This window comes from Pinus tabuliformis, chromosome 5_1 (genome assembly GCF_031772625.1).
Source record: "Pinus tabuliformis cultivar Carrire ecotype Pingquan chromosome 5_1, CPIR1, whole genome shotgun sequence".
NCBI classification, from domain to species: Eukaryota; Viridiplantae; Streptophyta; class Pinopsida; order Pinales; family Pinaceae; genus Pinus; species Pinus tabuliformis.
This window is the reverse complement of record NC_142305.1, coordinates 831,640,708-831,647,446: the sequence shown is the minus strand read 5'-3', so window position 1 is coordinate 831,647,446 and position 6,739 is coordinate 831,640,708.

Genomic DNA, 6,739 nt, shown 5'->3' with positions numbered 1-6,739 from the left:
CCTCTAAGAGTCACTTTTCCCCCTTCGATAGCCTAAGATCCACATACTTAGCGCTTTCTTGTCATTTCCATATTAACTACTGACTCTATTATATAAATCCCTATCTATGTTCCCCTTCGCCTATTAAAATTATGTTAATAGCTCCCCTATATACTTATCCCCTCCCCCTGGTTGAAACATAACCATAAGTTCATTCGGAATTGCTAAGTTTATCTGAAACTCAGTAAGAATGCTCATCTGCACCCTCAAACTATCTTTTCATGCATACTACTCCACCACACAGCATAAAACTCCTTTCGTGTGTATAAAAACCATCTTATTTGACTTATTTTCACCCTCCCAAGGCATAAACCCCTCGTTTTGCCTTAAAACCCTTCTCAAACTGCACAAATCCACCATTTTAGGCTTTCGGACCCCTTCCAATGCCTTAAAAACCTGTTAAAACCCCCCAAACTCCGTAAAATCAAGGTTTTGGACCCCTGTGGCGCTGTATTAACATTCGAATATTCGTGGGCCCCGTCCCTAAACCTCCGCCGCCTCATCTTTGTCGCCAACCGTTAGACCTGGCGTGCCGCAAATCAATGGTGGGCGGGTCCTTTCCCCAGTGAAGCTACCGAGGGTTAACGCTCGGGAGATCGGTGGTTTTACCATCGTACTCCCGCCATGCGTCACCCTCTCAGCTGTGGCGGAGCCCCCTTTGCCAATACCACTTTTGCCCAAAGGCGGTGCGCCCAAAACCGAAAACCACCTCCGCCCAGTGATGTCATCAGCCTGCGTCAGGCCTCTTGCCAAGTCGTCACTGCCACATCACTGCCACCATGTACCGCCACGTCACCTCCTCTGTTGTACCGCCACGTCACCTGGCCGTACTGCTAACGTCATCTGCTGACATCACCCTGCCACGTCACCCATCCGTACTAGGACCCAATGCTGACGTCATCACTCAAAAAGGCGCGAAAGGCGAAAATCATGCTTAGGAAGCCTGGATTCAGATTCTGAGGCAGTTTTTCATGCGCGATTAGTGCCTAATCGCGCATGGCTATGGGAAATGGGCCAAAATGGAAAGCCCCTCATCGCGCAACCCCTAGCAAGACCGAAAGGCGCAAAATGACATATTTTTCTTCGCAAAGCATTCAGAAAGGGGCAAACACACTTTTTAAAGCAACAGGAGGCCGAACAACTGCCATGAAGGATCGATGGGACAGTCTAAACCATTCAGAAGATATTAAAGACTCCAGGATCAACGCCAAATAGTATCAGGAAGCGGCAAAGAGTATCAATTCAACAACATCAAATCAGGTGAAAATTAAAAACCTTCATCAAAGTCAGCAAAGCAGTTAAGGCCATTTAAAAGCCTATTTGGTCGGGATTAGTGCACATTAATGCCAGCAAAACAACGGCAAAACCAAGTTAGAGGTGGAGAAGGACAAATCACAATTATTACAGGAGGACTGCACCGAGCCACCCAGGACAGACATTAACTCAGTTTCGATACAGCTTCCCTTAGCACAGCTCAAAGATATTTTCATGCATTTATTTCTGGATAAGATTAGGTTAAAGTAGTCATTTTCTTTCAGACCTGTTTAGGTCGGCTGTAATAGATTAATTTTTGGATAATTTTTCCAATATATACTGACCCTCTATATTGTTTAAAGGGTTGGTTGGTTGATAATCCTCATTAGAGACTCACACTGGATATCTGAGATGTTTTACTTAATCAGAGATTGCGGAAAATCTTTGGAGGAATGACTGTCTGCTCTGTGTCTAATGGTTTGAAGAATTGAATGTGAAATTCTTGTGCTGCTATATGAATCAATAAGTTTTCCTTACCTCTATTATTTCGATTTCACATATGCTCAAGTCACAGAACAAAGGATTGGTTTAGAATTTGCTTGGTTGCACTCTATGCTCAGTTTCTGTGGCTTCTTAATGTTTTCCTCTTGAATTAGGCATAAATATGAATTCTGTTATGGTTCATGTTTGACCTATTTTCACATATAAATGACTGTTATTTAGGAATTCTTAATTGCTCCTAGATAGGGCTCATTTGTCTTCTATTTGCTAACCTGAATGAGAGATTCTTAATTTCCCCTCATTCCTTAGCCTTTAATCCACCTCTTTTACCTTGAATGATTGTTTCATATACAGCTAGCTTGCTCCATATTCCTTCTTGTGACCAGGAAAACACACCAGCAGTCATACTCCTTGACTCTACGCCCAATGGTTCTAAAAATTTCATGCTATCCCTGCCTCTTTACTTGAAAGCATCATCCTTCCCACCAAAAAACAAAACAAAACCCCTTGAACTCAATAACTAGCCTAAAAACATTATCAACAAAGCTAAATCCGAAAGAGAGAGCCCTCTCTGATTGCAAGTGGGCTAGAACCTACAGTCCAAATATTGGTCAGTGGTTACCTCGGCCATATCCTTTTGATGCCAACCAGAAGGACAACCTGAATGATAACATAATGGCGACTCAACTGGGGACCTCCTCAATTATTTTCACAAATCAAGTTGGAAAACTCCATAGGAACAAAAATCAATGCTGTCTATTCCTTAAAACTACAGATGAAGTCTGAATGTCGGCTAGGAAGCCTTTGAAACTGTTCTTGCTTTGCAGTTACAAGAGTAAATAAATTCTGCTTCAGTCAATCTTCATGCTAGTTTTAAACTACAGATAGCTGTCCCCGAAATTTAATCAGTTCCTTGCCAATTCTAAAAACATTCGCAGAAAATACCAAAACAAATTCAGAATATGGCTTCCAAAAAGAATTCTCGTTATGCTAGGTCAAATCCAGACCCAAATCCACCAGCTTCTTTTGAAAATCCGAACTTAATCCCAAAAATCCTTAGGAAGCAATAACAAAGAGAAGATTTTGCTGATAATAATCCTCAAGCAATTCGCCCAAGCAGTGTTCCAACCCCTGTCAAAGTCTTATTTCGTTCAAACCCTACTTCCCGTTGTTCATCATCTAATTCCCAAAGCACTCCTTCCACACCTCCATTCACTGCACATACTACCATTACCACTACTGTTGTTCCAATTGTCCCAGTTGTTCCACTCATCCCTGTTGTTCCGGTCGTCCCTGTAAACATGGCCAATAGATATGCACCCCTGCAATTACCTGCAAACCCTGGGGCTATGCGTCAGGATTATTAAACTAAAATCACATATTTTGATGGAACTGGCACTTGCACAACCCTTCAGCATAGAAAGAAGATGCAAGCTTATTTTGAGAACTACGAAATAGATGATGATAGTGTGAGAATGAAAATTTTTGTTCAAAGTTTAACAGGTGATGTAAGAACTTGGTTCAGATCACTTTCTGCAAATTCCATAACTACTCCTGATGAGCTTTACCAATCCTTTACCAACAGATGGGAGAAAAAGAAAGACCCCTTGCACATACTTGCTGAGTACGATACAATAAAAAGAGGCCCTCAAGATTCTGTCCTAGATTACTGTGCTAGATTCAATAATGTCTATAATGCAATACCACAGAACCTAAGACCTCCACCTGACCTTGCCTTGTATAAATTCCCTGATGGATTCAACCCAGATATGGCCTGCTAGTTAAAAGAAAGAGCCCCTCAAACCCTTGCAGACATGTAAAATGTTACTGTTAGCGTAGAGGCCAACCTGATTGCCGAAAGAAATAGAGCTAGAATGGAGAGAAGAACCACTTTCAAAGAAGAACCCACAACCTTAGATCAGAAACTTGATGCTATTATCAATGGCATGCAAAGGCTGGGAGACAGAGTAGAAAGTGTTGATAGGAAATCATCATGGGAAGGACAATAGTCCAATACAAGGAACCCAAATTTTAGGAAAACACAGAACACAAATGTTGGTAGGTCTAGTCCAGACCATGATATAAGACCACCCTTTCATGAAAATTATGCGGAAGCATCTACATATAGTGAACCCCCAGAGGACACTCACATGAACCTGGTGGATTCGAGGGCTGAGCAACAAATTTTCCTAACTCAACAAGACCAAGATGAGCATGACTTTAATCAATTTCAGACTAAGTCTGGTGAATCTTTTGATTTTAAACAAGGCTATGATACTGTTGTGTATGAGGTCCACAAACAATATAAGCTGAGAACTAGGACCATTGACATTCCTGAACCTAACAAACCAAAGGATGGGAAATAGCCCAACAAGATTAAAGGCAAGGCTGTCATAACAGAACCAGCTGATATACCTGTCCCAAACCCGCATCAAGTGACTGTAGAGGATATAACACAAATGCAACCTTCTATTGACCAGCCTCGGCCACCTTCTTCCTCGAAAGAAAATTTGAACATCATTCCGAGAAGCCCTCCTAAAACAGAAAAACCGCAATCAAACACTTCCCATAACACTGATAAACAAGGCCAAGTTGCTAATACTCCAATGGAAAAAGGGAAACCTGCTTCTCACATTACTAAAACCCAATCTTAAAAATCATTTGACTTAGAGGTATAAATAGGTAAATTGAAGATATCCATCCCCTTATCCGAACTGGCCAAACATGATGTGTATAGGCAACAAATTCAAAGATCACTTCAAATTCCGGAGGTAAAGGATGATGTGAATGTTCTTGATGATCAACCTGAGCTGTTTTTTGGTCCAGAAGTTAACGGAAAATCAACATATGGATCTGTCTTGCCCTTTTATGTCAGTTTACATATACATGACAAAGTCCTGCACAATGCCATGTTTGACTCAGGTGCCTCCCACAACCTTATGCCCAAAGCTGTAATGGAAAAGCTAAACCTTGATGTTACACGACCTTACAAAGATCTATTCTCCTTTGACTCAACTCAGGTCAAGTGTTTAGGCCTCATCAAAGACCTGTGTGTCTCCTTAGTCCAATTTCCTAACAAGACAATCCTCATGGATGTGGTGGTTGCTAACATTCCACCAAAGTATGGCATGTTATTGTCAAGATCTTGGGGAGCAAAACTCCAAGGATCCCTCCAATTAGACCTCTCTTATGCCACTATATCTGTCTTTGGACAACCAAAGAGACTGTATAGAGAAACACTGATGAAATATGTGGTAACTAGTGAGAGCAAGCTTGAAAATTTTCTCATTTACTCAATCCATTCCGATATGGATTCTTTTATTTTATTTAATGATGAAATAAGTCCTCCCATTGATGACAAGCCATTGGCTTTAGAAATGAACACAAACATCAATGAAGAATCGGTTGCCCATATTGATAAAACTGTCAAAAAAATCAAGGCAACCAGCTTATAAGAAGAACCTCCCCAAACAGAAAATTCAAATTTGTCTGCTGCAAGAATGACTGAAACGCTTGACACTAACCACAAGCAAGAAATCATATGGTATTTAGAGTTTGATGGCTCTGTCAACAACTTAGGAGCAGGGGCAGGTGTCTGGATTCACAATACACATAACAACCATGTAGAAGGCCATGCCTACAGACTAAACTTCAAATGCACTAATAACATGGCAGAGTATGAGGCTCTCCTCTTAGGCCTTAAACTACTCAAAGCTCTAGGAGCTATAAAATTATCCATTTTAGGTGACTCTGATTTAATCATACAACAGATGCAAGGTAATTTTGTCACCAATGACAATAGAATGAGGGCCTATAGGACTACTGCCACTAGTATACTCAACACATTCACTGAATCCAAGCTTGCCAAGATTTCAAGAGAGCATAACATTCATGCACACAGCTTGGCCACTTTTGCTAGTACATGCAAGCTTCCCTTTGAACCAAATCATCATTTTACTACTGAAATAAAACACAGGCTCGTTGTCCCAAATAACGTTAAAGATTGGCAAGTGTTCGAGAATGATGCCCATATTAACAATTTCCTCACCCTTGAGCATGAGTTTTCAAATATTAACATTGACATGGATGCTATGATGGATGAACAACAGCAAACCAATGAAAATCAGTAGGCTGTAACACCTATAACGGCCAAATGAAGGCTGAACCCAACTGTTTTTGATAACACAAATATAGAAGAACTAAAACTGATGCATTTGGAGGAAATAGCCGAAACAGAGGCCGAGATGGTTGATCTGAAAGATAACTTACTCCCTGCTGGCCTCACTCCATTGGAAGACATGTTTGATGCTAATGGTGTTCCTAAGAAACCAAAAATGAAACCCCTAAACGCTGCTATAGAAGAACATAACATCGGGACAGCAGAGAAGCCCAAAATGATCAAATTATCTAAAAATTTGCCACCTGATCAAAAGCCCAAATATGTCGATTTGTTCAAAGAATTCCAAGATGTATTTGCTTGGAGTTATGAGGATTTGAAATCCTATGACACCTCAGTAATCCAACACACCATTCCCTTAAAACCAAACCAAAAGCCCTTCAAACAAAAACTGAGAAGAATCAATCCTATGCTTCTCCCTTCGATTGAAAAGGAAGTGAAAAGAGTGTTTGAAGTAGGTATCATAGCACCCATCAGATTTTCTGAAAGGGTATCCAATCATGTTCCTACAAGAAAAAAGACAGGAGAGATTAGGCTATGCGTAGACCTAAGAAATTTAAACCAAGTCTCCCTAAAAGACCACTACCCATTGCCCAAAATGGATCATATTTTGCAGAGAGTAGTGGGATCATCTAGAATTTCTCTGCTAGATGGATTTTCAGGTTTCAATCAAATACTGGTTCACCCGGATGACCAAGACAAGACAGCCTTTACCACACCGTGGGGAACATTTAAGTATGTGAAGATGTCATTCGGACTTAAAAACGC